This window comes from Gossypium hirsutum, chromosome A02, assembly GCF_007990345.1.
Source record: "Gossypium hirsutum isolate 1008001.06 chromosome A02, Gossypium_hirsutum_v2.1, whole genome shotgun sequence".
Lineage (NCBI taxonomy): Eukaryota > Viridiplantae > Streptophyta > Magnoliopsida > Malvales > Malvaceae > Gossypium > Gossypium hirsutum.
Window position 1 is genome coordinate 2,035,873 of NC_053425.1, and position 16,324 is coordinate 2,052,196.

At 35.4% G+C, this 16,324-nt stretch overlaps 1 pseudogene; it reads right to left on the reverse strand.

The window, feature by feature from the left end:
* Nucleotides 1–505: 505 nt before the first annotated feature.
* On the reverse strand, nt 506–2,372 carry LOC107927360 (cannabidiolic acid synthase-like 2; annotated as a pseudogene).
* Between the last annotated feature and the right edge of the window lie 13,952 nt (nt 2,373–16,324).

Sequence of the window (16,324 nt, forward strand, 5' to 3'; positions counted from 1 at the left end):
TATGTTCTTGTTGTATTTACAACGGATTAGTTTGAATGAAGAAAAAAAAATCTCACTACTTTAATTAATCTTTAGAGTTTTTTCACTTAAAGAAATTCATAATAAATGACTTACAATTTAAAGTTATTTATATATAATAATATATTATATGAATGAGAAAAATAATAATATTTTTAAAAAATGAGGTATTCATTCGAAAATGATACAGAACTTTACTCATATTTGCAAATGAACGGTGTTGATTCTAATGCAGTACTAAGACGTTGGCTGACATTCATACTAATACGTCGGCATCCAATCACCATAACTAAAATTTTGTTTCAAATGCAAGTTTATTACAATTCATTCTAATACAGTCATAAGATGTTGGAATTTGTACCAAGACATTGACATCCATTGGCAATAACTGTTTCAAAACGCAAGTTTATTTTTCGAATACAATTTTGGCATGTTGATGCTTTTGGCAAGACAAATTTTTTTTAGATGCTTTTGGCAAAGGTTGGAGTAGACACAGAATTTATTATTCATCATAATATGAAGAACAAGTTTATTCTAAACAAAAACTTTTAAGATAAAATGTATTACTAAGTATACATCATAATATTGAACGAGATTAAAGTTTCTTCTTCTATCAATGAAAATGAGGAGGAATGCTTTGTTCATGCTTGAAGAAATGTTCTGGATCAATCTTTGTCTTGACAGAAACTAATCTATCAAAATTATTCTTAAAATATTTACGGCCCCAAACGCTTGCTTGCTTATAACTTGCCTTGCCATCATCATTATTTCTTGCAATATCGAGATCTCTGTAATTAACATACGCTGTTCGTGGAGATTTTGAAACAAAAGGACCCATGTAGCTATAAAGTTTCCTCATCCAGCTTATATACCTTTGAGATCTAATGTTTTCCTCTTCTTGCCAACCGATGTTGTAGTGTATCTTGTATAAGGTGCCTTTTCGATGGGGGAATGGAGTTTCCGTCTCTGAGATTTCGTCCATCATTCCACCGTAAGCTATAAAAGTTTGAACTGCTGAGATTGCTTCGTCGACCTCGAGAAGTTGGGCCATAGCCCTTGTAATGCTATTTCAGGCACCGGTTCATTCACGTAATCAGATTTTGATTTGAATGAAGGAGGAAGGAGGGACCTATTCCTATCGAGCAAAGCCTCCGATGTTTCATTTGAAAGTCCGTTTATGAACAATACGGCTTCAAGCCAAGTCATCTCAATGAGATCTTCCTTAACAAGCCCAAGCTCGGGGAATCGTTCTTGCATCAATGGAATCAGCTCATTGGCACCACCTTGGAATACTGAAGTAAAGGTTACTAGAACCGTCCTTGTCTCATTTTGACCGGCGTTCCACGCTGATATCGCAACGAGTGAGTATACATCATTTGGAAGATTGGGTGCAACGTATTGCCAACGATGAAGAAGCTGTGATGCATTTTGTTCCAAGGTCCTGCCTACTGAGAAAACAGTCACAACTGACGGAACATGAAACAGCTTTATTTTCCATGAAAGAACGATCCCGAAGCTTCCCCCTCCGCCTCCTCGAATGGCCCAAAACAGATCTTCCCCCATCGATCTTCTATCAAGAACTCTCCCACTAGCATCGACAAATTGCGCATCGATTACATTATCCGCCGCGAGACCGTATTTTCGGGACAATAAACCATCGCCTCCACCGCTAATGAACCCACCAATTCCTACAGTGTAGCCATGAGCCCCTGGGAAGGTAAGGTTCGTGCTTCTTTCGTTGATTCTGTAGTATACTTCACCCACGATTGCACCTGATTCAACCCACGCCTCTTCGTTTTCGACATCAACCTCGACCGATTTAAAATGAACCAAATCGATAACAACAAATGGGACATGGGAGACATAGGAAAGACCTTCGTAGTCATGACCGCCACTTCGAGTTCTGATTTGGAGGCCATGCTTTTTGGAGCAATGAATCGTTGCTTGAACGTGGGAAATGTTCAATGGTGTTACAATAACCAATGGTTTCGGGGTATTTGGCGTTGAGAACCTGTGATTCCTAATGGAAGATTCCAAAACTGCCGAATATGATGAGTTTGTTTCAGTGTAAGTAACTTTAGAAATGGAAGAGGATTCATCGGGATGATATGAAGAAAGGCAATCAAGAAAATCATCATGGCTATTAGCTGAAACATTCACCCATGACAATGAGCAAACAACAACGAAAAGCAATGGCAAAGAACGGTAAAGGGACTTCATGTTTTATGAAACTGAAGACTTTGTGAAGATTTCAATTAGATATTTCCTCATTTATAGAGACAATGCTTTGAGCCGCCATGTGAAGAAAACTGAAGTTTCTTAGCTTGCGTGACGGGTATAAGTTTGACACGGAAAACGCATGTATTTGAAGTCATCTGTCGACTGTTATATTTGGAAAAGCTATACATATAGATGGAAAATTAGATCTTTGAATAATTATAGCGTACGTGCTCTGAATGTTCATTTATCGTAGTACTATTGGGTTTCGTGTAATGATAATTTGGGAAGAAACTTGGAACAAGGTGTATTTGAAATGAGTTGAAAGTTCTTTTTTTGTTATGTTATGGGTGAACTTTGGTAGAAATTTCAAACGAAAAAAGAAAACTAGTGATAACATTGAAGGGTAAGAAAATAAGAAAGATATTTTGCTTATTCATGGTCACAAGAACTAGTTCTTCAAAATTGAAAATAATTGAATCTAAAAATGAAATATAAAAAAGTGAATTAATTCTTTTTAATGTGAATTTTTTTATAATTAAAATTATAGTAGAAATGAAACAATTTTATATAACATAAATATGGTATAATCGAAATCAAACAATTTTATGAAACATACATATGGCTTCGCCTGCCCTTAATGGTGCCCGTCTCCCTGGCCCTTATAAAGTAGATTACCCATTAGTAATTAAAAAATTAGGTTATTTGTATTTGTATTAGTTTAATTTTTTATTAATTTAATCATTATCGTTAATTAAATTGATCAAATCTATCACTCCACTATTAAATTTACCATTTCTTCGTTAAATCCATTTATTTTTATTTCATAATTTTTTTTAATTTTTCCCTTTCCTTAGAATGATGTTATGTTTATATGTATATGAATTATAACCTATGATACTATGATGAATACATTATTGATTTGTACTTTGATAATGATTAATAACAAGAAAGCAGTGTCACATAGAGTTACAAGTATAATTAACATGTTATAAGGTTAGATATATTTGAGCTTATTAGCACTAGGCGTACTTCGATTTACACTCGTACTCTCGGAGGGTGAGAGAGTTCTCTAATTTTTAGAGGGTCGAGTACAAAATATCTGTTCCAATTCCTATAGGGTCGTGAGCATATATTGGTATATTGATCCATGTACCTGTCCTTGAATCCAAAATCGGTTAATAGGAGCAAAAGAATGAAAATGATATGTGATTATAATGTAAAGTGTTATGTGATTGTATATGAAATTGATATATGGCCAAACTATGATAACTAAACTTGGTTATTGATACATGAAAATGAGATGCAAATTTCCTGAGGGTACATGTTGGTGTTGAGAGCAAGGAACAAGCAAAGTTCAGCAAAAGCTTGAGCAGCAAGGCTCGATACTTGGAGAAGAAACAAGCAAATTCAAAACAGAATTTTAAAAACAAGCAAGGAACAATAGAAAGTTTCTTGCATGAAAACTGATTAACATTTTCATTAAAAATGAATAATAGCATAATGCCAATACATAAACCAAGCAATTAGCTTGTCAAAATCAGTATATGGTCAACTAATCTACACCAACTACCACTAATACATTGAAACTTACAAAACTAAGCTTGTACACATGACACTTGAGAAATACATCAAACTTCTACCTAACCTAGTTCAAAATGAACCAAAAGGAATTACATTTGACCAAAATAACATAAATCAACTAAATTCAGCAAGTTCCTCTTGATTTAGCTACTTGTGCATGGCTCGGGTTGCATGACTTGCTTCATGGCTGCATTTGGTGCTGCATGCTGAACAACCTTCAATACTCCTTCTTGGTTAACATGTTGCAAACTCCCAATTTAGCTCTCAAATCAAAAAATCGTGTCACACTAAGAGGTTTTGTGAAAATGTCAGCAAGTTGCTCCTCTGAACTGTAATGAATCAGTTTAACCTTATGTGCTTGCTCCATTTCTCTTACCACATGAAGCTTAATGCTGAAATGCTTTGTCCTAGCATGAAAAACTAGATTCTTTGCAATTGCAACAGCAGATTGGTTATCACAATAGATCTCTGTTGCTCTCTCCTGGTGTAGATTTAAATCTGCTAAGATTTTTCTTAGCCAAATGGCTTGATTCACAGCCCCAGCAGCTGCTACATATTCAGCTTCAACAGTTGACTGTGCAACCATATTTTGCTTCTTTGAACTCCAACAGAAGATAGCTGAGCCAAGAGTGAAGGCATACCCTGAAGTGCTCTTCATGTCATCCTTTGAGCCTGCCCAGTCACTATCAGTATAGCCAACTAGCCTTAGCCTTTCAGTCTTGCTATGCAACAAGCCATAACTCAAGGTACCTTAGATGTACCTGAGCACCCTTTTTGCTGCTCGAAAATGCTCTTCATTGCAACAGTGCATAAACCTTGAGAGTAGACTCACTACAAACATAATATCTGGTCTAGTGGCTGTTAAATAGAGCAAACATCCAACTAGACTTCTATAGGTTGTTTCACAAACCTTTTCTGAATTGCTTTGGCTTGTTAATTTCTCTCCAACAACAACTGGAGTATTTGTTGCTTTTCAATTCTGCATTGAGAACTTATTCAAAATCTTCATAGCAAAAGTTCTTTGGCTTAGAAAGAATCATTCTTGTGATTATATCACTTTCATGCCTAGAAAATAGGTCATCCTGCCAAGATCAGACATCTCAAACATTTGCTGCATTCTAGTTTTGAAATTAGCAAGTATTGCTTGATCTCCTCCTATGACCAGCAAGTCGTCCACATACACAGATACAATAAGCTGTGTTTTATTATTTTCCTTCTTGATGTATAAAGTAGGCTCGCTGAGGCTTCTTTGAAATCCCAAACTGAGCAGATAGCTGTCAATTCTGCTGTACCAGGCTCTTGGTGCCTGTTTCAAGCCATACAAGGCTTTCTTTAGCTTGTAGACCATGTCTTCCTTGTCTGGCACTTTGAAGCCTTAAGGTTGCTCCACATAGATTTATTCTTCAAGAAAACCATTGAGAAATACTGACTTTACATCGAGCTAGTAACTTTAGAAATGGAAGAGGATTCATCGGGATGATATGAAGAAAGGCAATCAAGAAAATCATCATGGCTATTAGCTGAAACATTCACCCATGACAATGAGCAAACAACAACGAAAAGCAATGGCAAAGAACGGTAAAGGGACTTCATGTTTTATGAAACTGAAGACTTTGTGAAGATTTCAATTAGATATTTCCTCATTTATAGAGACAATGCTTTGAGCCGCCATGTGAAGAAAACTGAAGTTTCTTAGCTTGCGTGACGGGTATAAGTTTGACACGGAAAACGCATGTATTTGAAGTCATCTGTCGACTGTTATATTTGGAAAAGCTATACATATAGATGGAAAATTAGATCTTTGAATAATTATAGCGTACGTGCTCTGAATGTTCATTTATCGTAGTACTATTGGGTTTCGTGTAATGATAATTTGGGAAGAAACTTGGAACAAGGTGTATTTGAAATGAGTTGAAAGTTCTTTTTTTGTTATGTTATGGGTGAACTTTGGTAGAAATTTCAAACGAAAAAAGAAAACTAGTGATAACATTGAAGGGTAAGAAAATAAGAAAGATATTTTGCTTATTCATGGTCACAAGAACTAGTTCTTCAAAATTGAAAATAATTGAATCTAAAAATGAAATATAAAAAAGTGAATTAATTCTTTTTAATGTGAATTTTTTTTATAATTAAAATTATAGTAGAAATGAAACAATTTTATATAACATAAATATGGTATAATCGAAATCAAACAATTTTATGAAACATACATATGGCTTCGCCTGCCCTTAATGGTGCCCGTCTCCCTGGCCCTTATAAAGTAGATTACCCATTAGTAATTAAAAAATTAGGTTATTTGTATTTGTATTAGTTTAATTTTTTATTAATTTAATCATTATCGTTAATTAAATTGATCAAATCTATCACTCCACTATTAAATTTACCATTTCTTCGTTAAATCCATTTATTTTTATTTCATAATTTTTTTTAATTTTTCCCTTTCCTTAGAATGATGTTATGTTTATATGTATATGAATTATAACCTATGATACTATGATGAATACATTATTGATTTGTACTTTGATAATGATTAATAACAAGAAAGCAGTGTCACATAGAGTTACAAGTATAATTAACATGTTATAAGGTTAGATATATTTGAGCTTATTAGCACTAGGCGTACTTCGATTTACACTCGTACTCTCGGAGGGTGAGAGAGTTCTCTAATTTTTAGAGGGTCGAGTACAAAATATCTGTTCCAATTCCTATAGGGTCGTGAGCATATATTGGTATATTGATCCATGTACCTGTCCTTGAATCCAAAATCGGTTAATAGGAGCAAAAGAATGAAAATGATATGTGATTATAATGTAAAGTGTTATGTGATTGTATATGAAATTGATATATGGCCAAACTATGATAACTAAACTTGGTTATTGATACATGAAAATGAGATGCAAATTTCCTGAGGGTACATGTTGGTGTTGAGAGCAAGGAACAAGCAAAGTTCAGCAAAAGCTTGAGCAGCAAGGCTCGATACTTGGAGAAGAAACAAGCAAATTCAAAACAGAATTTTAAAAACAAGCAAGGAACAATAGAAAGTTTCTTGCATGAAAACTGATTAACATTTTCATTAAAAATGAATAATAGCATAATGCCAATACATAAACCAAGCAATTAGCTTGTCAAAATCAGTATATGGTCAACTAATCTACACCAACTACCACTAATACATTGAAACTTACAAAACTAAGCTTGTACACATGACACTTGAGAAATACATCAAACTTCTACCTAACCTAGTTCAAAATGAACCAAAAGGAATTACATTTGACCAAAATAACATAAATCAACTAAATTCAGCAAGTTCCTCTTGATTTAGCTACTTGTGCATGGCTCGGGTTGCATGACTTGCTTCATGGTTGCATTTGGTGCTGCATGCTGAACAACCTTCAATACTCCTTCTTGGTTAACATGTTGCAAACTCCCAATTTAGCTCTCAAATCAAAAAATCGTGTCACACTAAGAGGTTTTGTGAAAATGTCAGCAAGTTGCTCCTCTGAACTGCAATGAATCAGTTTAACCTTATGTGCTTGCTCCATTTCTCTTACCACATGAAGCTTAATGCTGAAATGCTTTGTCCTAGCATGAAAAACTAGATTCTTTGCAATTGCAACAGCAGATTGGTTATCACAATAGATCTCTGTTGCTCTCTCCTGGTGTAGATTTAAATCTGCTAAGATTTTTCTTAGCCAAATGGCTTGATTCACAGCCCCAGCAGCTGCTACATATTCAGCTTCAACAGTTGACTGTGCAACCATATTTTGCTTCTTCGAACTCCAACAGAAGATAGCTGAGCCAAGAGTGAAGGCATACCCTGAAGTGCTCTTCATGTCATCCTTTGAGCCTGCCCAGTCACTATCAGTATAGCCAACTAGCCTTAGCCTTTCAGTCTTGCTATGCAACAAGCCATAACTCAAGGTACCTTAGATGTACCTGAGCACCCTTTTTGCTGCTCGAAAATGCTCTTCATTGCAACAGTGCATAAACCTTGAGAGTAGACTCACTACAAACATAATATCTGGTCTAGTGGCTGTTAAATAGAGCAAACATCCAACTAGACTTCTATAGGTTGTTTCACAAACCTTTTCTGAATTGCTTTGGCTTGTTAATTTCTCTCCAACAACAACTGGAGTATTTGTTGCTTTTCAATTCTGCATTGAGAACTTATTCAAAATCTTCATAGCAAAAGTTCTTTGGCTTAGAAAGAATCATTCTTGTGATTATATCACTTTCATGCCTAGAAAATAGGTCATCCTGCCAAGATCAGACATCTCAAACATTTGCTGCATTCTAGTTTTGAAATTAGCAAGTATTGCTTGATCTCCTCCTATGACCAGCAAGTCGTCCACATACACAGATACAATAAGCTGTGTTTTATTATTTTCCTTCTTGATGTATAAAGTAGGCTCGCTGAGGCTTCTTTGAAATCCCAAACTGAGCAGATAGCTGTCAATTCTGCTGTACCAGGCTCTTGGTGCCTGTTTCAAGCCATACAAGGCTTTCTTTAGCTTGTAGACCATGTCTTCCTTGTCTGGCACTTTGAAGCCTTAAGGTTGCTCCACATAGATTTATTCTTCAAGAAAACCATTGAGAAATACTGACTTTACATCGAGCTAGTAACTTTAGAAATGGAAGAGGATTCATCGGGATGATATGAAGAAAGGCAATCAAGAAAATCATCATGGCTATTAGCTGAAACATTCACCCATGACAATGAGCAAACAACAACGAAAAGCAATGGCAAAGAACGGTAAAGGGACTTCATGTTTTATGAAACTGAAGACTTTGTGAAGATTTCAATTAGATATTTCCTCATTTATAGAGACAATGCTTTGAGCCGCCATGTGAAGAAAACTGAAGTTTCTTAGCTTGCGTGACGGGTATAAGTTTGACACGGAAAACGCATGTATTTGAAGTCATCTGTCGACTGTTATATTTGGAAAAGCTATACATATAGATGGAAAATTAGATCTTTGAATAATTATAGCGTACGTGCTCTGAATGTTCATTTATCGTAGTACTATTGGGTTTCGTGTAATGATAATTTGGGAAGAAACTTGGAACAAGGTGTATTTGAAATGAGTTGAAAGTTCTTTTTTTGTTATGTTATGGGTGAACTTTGGTAGAAATTTCAAACGAAAAAAGAAAACTAGTGATAACATTGAAGGGTAAGAAAATAAGAAAGATATTTTGCTTATTCATGGTCACAAGAACTAGTTCTTCAAAATTGAAAATAATTGAATCTAAAAATGAAATATAAAAAAGTGAATTAATTCTTTTTAATGTGAATTTTTTTTATAATTAAAATTATAGTAGAAATGAAACAATTTTATATAACATAAATATGGTATAATCGAAATCAAACAATTTTATGAAACATACATATGGCTTCGCCTGCCCTTAATGGTGCCCGTCTCCCTGGCCCTTATAAAGTAGATTACCCATTAGTAATTAAAAAATTAGGTTATTTGTATTTGTATTAGTTTAATTTTTTATTAATTTAATCATTATCGTTAATTAAATTGATCAAATCTATCACTCCACTATTAAATTTACCATTTCTTCGTTAAATCCATTTATTTTTATTTCATAATTTTTTTTAATTTTTCCCTTTCCTTAGAATGATGTTATGTTTATATGTATATGAATTATAACCTATGATACTATGATGAATACATTATTGATTTGTACTTTGATAATGATTAATAACAAGAAAGCAGTGTCACATAGAGTTACAAGTATAATTAACATGTTATAAGGTTAGATATATTTGAGCTTATTAGCACTAGGCGTACTTCGATTTACACTCGTACTCTCGGAGGGTGAGAGAGTTCTCTAATTTTTAGAGGGTCGAGTACAAAATATCTGTTCCAATTCCTATAGGGTCGTGAGCATATATTGGTATATTGATCCATGTACCTGTCCTTGAATCCAAAATCGGTTAATAGGAGCAAAAGAATGAAAATGATATGTGATTATAATGTAAAGTGTTATGTGATTGTATATGAAATTGATATATGGCCAAACTATGATAACTAAACTTGGTTATTGATACATGAAAATGAGATGCAAATTTCCTGAGGGTACATGTTGGTGTTGAGAGCAAGGAACAAGCAAAGTTCAGCAAAAGCTTGAGCAGCAAGGCTCGATACTTGGAGAAGAAACAAGCAAATTCAAAACAGAATTTTAAAAACAAGCAAGGAACAATAGAAAGTTTCTTGCATGAAAACTGATTAACATTTTCATTAAAAATGAATAATAGCATAATGCCAATACATAAACCAAGCAATTAGCTTGTCAAAATCAGTATATGGTCAACTAATCTACACCAACTACCACTAATACATTGAAACTTACAAAACTAAGCTTGTACACATGACACTTGAGAAATACATCAAACTTCTACCTAACCTAGTTCAAAATGAACCAAAAGGAATTACATTTGACCAAAATAACATAAATCAACTAAATTCAGCAAGTTCCTCTTGATTTAGCTACTTGTGCATGGCTCGGGTTGCATGACTTGCTTCATGGCTGCATTTGGTGCTGCATGCTGAACAACCTTCAATACTCCTTCTTGGTTAACATGTTGCAAACTCCCAATTTAGCTCTCAAATCAAAAAATCGTGTCACACTAAGAGGTTTTGTGAAAATGTCAGCAAGTTGCTCCTCTGAACTGCAATGAATCAGTTTAACCTTATGTGCTTGCTCCATTTCTCTTACCACATGAAGCTTAATGCTGAAATGCTTTGTCCTAGCATGAAAAACTAGATTCTTTGCAATTGCAACAGCAGATTGGTTATCACAATAGATCTCTGTTGCTCTCTCCTGGTGTAGATTTAAATCTGCTAAGATTTTTCTTAGCCAAATGGCTTGATTCACAGCCCCAGCAGCTGCTACATATTCAGCTTCAACAGTTGACTGTGCAACCATATTTTGCTTCTTCGAACTCCAACAGAAGATAGCTGAGCCAAGAGTGAAGGCATACCCTGAAGTGCTCTTCATGTCATCCTTTGAGCCTGCCCAGTCACTATCAGTATAGCCAACTAGCCTTAGCCTTTCAGTCTTGCTATGCAACAAGCCATAACTCAAGGTACCTTAGATGTACCTGAGCACCCTTTTTGCTGCTCGAAAATGCTCTTCATTGCAACAGTGCATAAACCTTGAGAGTAGACTCACTACAAACATAATATCTGGTCTAGTGGCTGTTAAATAGAGCAAACATCCAACTAGACTTCTATAGGTTGTTTCACAAACCTTTTCTGAATTGCTTTGGCTTGTTAATTTCTCTCCAACAACAACTGGAGTATTTGTTGCTTTTCAATTCTGCATTGAGAACTTATTCAAAATCTTCATAGCAAAAGTTCTTTGGCTTAGAAAGAATCATTCTTGTGATTATATCACTTTCATGCCTAGAAAATAGGTCATCCTGCCAAGATCAGACATCTCAAACATTTGCTGCATTCTAGTTTTGAAATTAGCAAGTATTGCTTGATCTCCTCCTATGACCAGCAAGTCGTCCACATACACAGATACAATAAGCTGTGTTTTATTATTTTCCTTCTTGATGTATAAAGTAGGCTCGCTGAGGCTTCTTTGAAATCCCAAACTGAGCAGATAGCTGTCAATTCTGCTGTACCAGGCTCTTGGTGCCTGTTTCAAGCCATACAAGGCTTTCTTTAGCTTGTAGACCATGTCTTCCTTGTCTGGCACTTTGAAGCCTTAAGGTTGCTCCACATAGATTTATTCTTCAAGAAAACCATTGAGAAATACTGACTTTACATCGAGCTAGTAACTTTAGAAATGGAAGAGGATTCATCGGGATGATATGAAGAAAGGCAATCAAGAAAATCATCATGGCTATTAGCTGAAACATTCACCCATGACAATGAGCAAACAACAACGAAAAGCAATGGCAAAGAACGGTAAAGGGACTTCATGTTTTATGAAACTGAAGACTTTGTGAAGATTTCAATTAGATATTTCCTCATTTATAGAGACAATGCTTTGAGCCGCCATGTGAAGAAAACTGAAGTTTCTTAGCTTGCGTGACGGGTATAAGTTTGACACGGAAAACGCATGTATTTGAAGTCATCTGTCGACTGTTATATTTGGAAAAGCTATACATATAGATGGAAAATTAGATCTTTGAATAATTATAGCGTACGTGCTCTGAATGTTCATTTATCGTAGTACTATTGGGTTTCGTGTAATGATAATTTGGGAAGAAACTTGGAACAAGGTGTATTTGAAATGAGTTGAAAGTTCTTTTTTTGTTATGTTATGGGTGAACTTTGGTAGAAATTTCAAACGAAAAAAGAAAACTAGTGATAACATTGAAGGGTAAGAAATAAGAAAGATATTTTGCTTATTCATGGTCACAAGAACTAGTTCTTCAAAATTGAAAATAATTGAATCTAAAAATGAAATATAAAAAAGTGAATTAATTCTTTTTAATGTGAATTTTTTTTATAATTAAAATTATAGTAGAAATGAAACAATTTTATATAACATAAATATGGTATAATCGAAATCAAACAATTTTATGAAACATACATATGGCTTCGCCTGCCCTTAATGGTGCCCGTCTCCCTGGCCCTTATAAAGTAGATTACCCATTAGTAATTAAAAAATTAGGTTATTTGTATTTGTATTAGTTTAATTTTTTATTAATTTAATCATTATCGTTAATTAAATTGATCAAATCTATCACTCCACTATTAAATTTACCATTTCTTCGTTAAATCCATTTATTTTTATTTCATAATTTTTTTTAATTTTTCCCTTTCCTTAGAATGATGTTATGTTTATATGTATATGAATTATAACCTATGATACTATGATGAATACATTATTGATTTGTACTTTGATAATGATTAATAACAAGAAAGCAGTGTCACATAGAGTTACAAGTATAATTAACATGTTATAAGGTTAGATATATTTGAGCTTATTAGCACTAGGCGTACTTCGATTTACACTCGTACTCTCGGAGGGTGAGAGAGTTCTCTAATTTTTAGAGGGTCGAGTACAAAATATCTGTTCCAATTCCTATAGGGTCGTGAGCATATATTGGTATATTGATCCATGTACCTGTCCTTGAATCCAAAATCGGTTAATAGGAGCAAAAGAATGAAAATGATATGTGATTATAATGTAAAGTGTTATGTGATTGTATATGAAATTGATATATGGCCAAACTATGATAACTAAACTTGGTTATTGATACATGAAAATGAGATGCAAATTTCCTGAGGGTACATGTTGGTGTTGAGAGCAAGGAACAAGCAAAGTTCAGCAAAAGCTTGAGCAGCAAGGCTCGATACTTGGAGAAGAAACAAGCAAATTCAAAACAGAATTTTAAAAACAAGCAAGGAACAATAGAAAGTTTCTTGCATGAAAACTGATTAACATTTTCATTAAAAATGAATAATAGCATAATGCCAATACATAAACCAAGCAATTAGCTTGTCAAAATTAGTATATGGTCAACTAATCTACACCAACTACCACTAATACATTGAAACTTACAAAACTAAGCTTGTACACATGACACTTGAGAAATACATCAAACTTCTACCTAACCTAGTTCAAAATGAACCAAAAGGAATTACATTTGACCAAAATAACATAAATCAACTAAATTCAGCAAGTTCCTCTTGATTTAGCTACTTGTGCATGGCTCGGGTTGCATGACTTGCTTCATGGCTGCATTTGGTGCTGCATGCTGAACAACCTTCAATACTCCTTCTTGGTTAACATGTTGCAAACTCCCAATTTAGCTCTCAAATCAAAAAATCGTGTCACACTAAGAGGTTTTGTGAAAATGTCAGCAAGTTGCTCCTCTGAACTGCAATGAATCAGTTTAACCTTATGTGCTTGCTCCATTTCTCTTACCACATGAAGCTTAATGCTGAAATGCTTTGTCCTAGCATGAAAAACTAGATTCTTTGCAATTGCAACAGCAGATTGGTTATCACAATAGATCTCTGTTGCTCTCTCCTGGTGTAGATTTAAATCTGCTAAGATTTTTCTTAGCCAAATGGCTTGATTCACAGCCCCAGCAGCTGCTACATATTCAGCTTCAACAGTTGACTGTGCAACCATATTTTGCTTCTTCGAACTCCAACAGAAGATAGCTGAGCCAAGAGTGAAGGCATACCCTGAAGTGCTCTTCATGTCATCCTTTGAGCCTGCCCAGTCACTATCAGTATAGCCAACTAGCCTTAGCCTTTCAGTCTTGCTATGCAACAAGCCATAACTCAAGGTACCTTAGATGTACCTGAGCACCCTTTTTGCTGCTCGAAAATGCTCTTCATTGCAACAGTGCATAAACCTTGAGAGTAGACTCACTACAAACATAATATCTGGTCTAGTGGCTGTTAAATAGAGCAAACATCCAACTAGACTTCTATAAGTTGTTTCACAAACCTTTTCTGAATTGCTTTGGCTTGTTAATTTCTCTCCAACAACAACTGGAGTATTTGTTGCTTTTCAATTCTGCATTGAGAACTTATTCAAAATCTTCATAGCAAAAGTTCTTTGGCTTAGAAAGAATCATTCTTATGATTATATCACTTTCATGCCTAGAAAATAGGTCATCCTGCCAAGATCAGACATCTCAAACATTTGCTGCATTCTAGTTTTGAAATTAGCAAGTATTGCTTGATCTCCTCCTATGACCAGCAAGTCGTCCACATACACAGATACAATAAGCTGTGTTTTATTATTTTCCTTCTTGATGTATAAAGTAGGCTCGCTGAGGCTTCTTTGAAATCCCAAACTGAGCAGATAGCTGTCAATTCTGCTGTACCAGGCTCTTGGTGCCTGTTTCAAGCCATACAAGGCTTTCTTTAGCTTGTAGACCATGTCTTCCTTGTCTGGCACTTTGAAGCCTTAAGGTTGCTCCACATAGATTTATTCTTCAAGAAAACTATTGAGAAATACTGACTTTACATCGAGCTAGTAGATTTTCTACTCCATCTGAGCTGCTAAGGCAACCAGCAGCCTGATGGTGTCTAGCCTGGCCACTGGTGCAAATGTCTCCAGGTAGTCCAGACCATACTTCTGGCTAAACCCCTTCATAACTAGCCTTGCTTTAAGTTTGTTCAAGCTCCTATCAGCATTGTGCTTGACTCAATAGACTCATTTTACCCCAATGACCTTCCTGCTGGCTGGTCTGGTAACTAACTCCCATATCTGGTTCTTCTCAATCCTGGCAATTTCATCAGCCATAACTTGTTTCCAGATTTGATGTGCTTCAGCCTCTTCAAAACTACTTGGTTCAACTGTAGCCACATGTGCTCTCTCATAGATTTCAGTCAATGATCTAGTGCCTCTCACTGGTTCATCATCAATGTCCATTTCAGAACCATTCTGACCATTTTCAGTTTGATCCACTATAGGTTCTTCAGAAACTGCCTCTGGCTCATTTTTCTTCCAATTCCAGCATGCTTTCTCATCAAACACTACATCTCTGCTAACTAGCACCTTGTTTGTTGAAGGATCAAGGATCTTATAGCCCTTCTTGACTGTGCTGTAGCCAACCAAAATACCAGGTTGAGCTTTTTTGGACAATTTGTCCATTTTCACAGCTGGGACATGTGCATAGCATATGCATCCAAAGACCTTCAGATGTGCCAGTGATGGCTTGAACCCAAACCAAGCCTGAAAAGGTGTTTTGTAAGCCAAAGCCTTGGTTGGAAGTCTGTTTTGAATATAGACTGCTGTGTTGACTGCCTCAGCCCATAAGTTTTTTGGCAAATTCTTCTCAAACATTAAGCATTTGGTCATATCCATCAAGCCCCTATTTTTTCTTTCACTTACACATTTCTGTTGAGGTGTGTAAGTGTTGGTGAGCTGGTGTTTGACTCCTGCTTCTTCACAGTAAGCTTGAAATTGAGCTGACGTATACTCAATCCCATTATCAGACCTTAGGTTCTTAAGCTTGCAACCAATTTCTGTTTCAACAGCAGCCTTGAACTTCAAAAACACAGAGGCCACTTCCGATTTCTGCTTCAAAAAGAAAATCTAGCAAAATCTGGTGTGATCATCAATAAACAAGATGAAGTACCTACTTCCATTCAATGATTTAGTCTTCATAGGGCCACTCACATCAGTGTGCACTAGCTGTAGCCTTTCAGAGGCTCTCCAAGGCTTGTTTGAAGAAAATGGCAGCTTGGCCTGCTTTCCTAGCTGACACACTTCATAAACATCTTCCTTCTCAACTAAGTTGATGAAGTTTTCAACCAAATCTTCCTTGCTTAGCTGGACCATGGATCTATAGTTGGCATGACCAATTTTTTGGTGCCAAAGTTTAGATTCATTAACAGAAGCTGTATAAGCTAAGTTTGAGGCTTTGTTCCAGTCAACAACAAAACTTTTATCTGTCATGGCCACTGTCATGAGCATGAATCCACTTGGACCACTAATTTTAAATTTACTTCCCTTAAACACAATTGAATAGCCCTTTTCCAATAACTGAGCTATGCTGAGCAAGTTT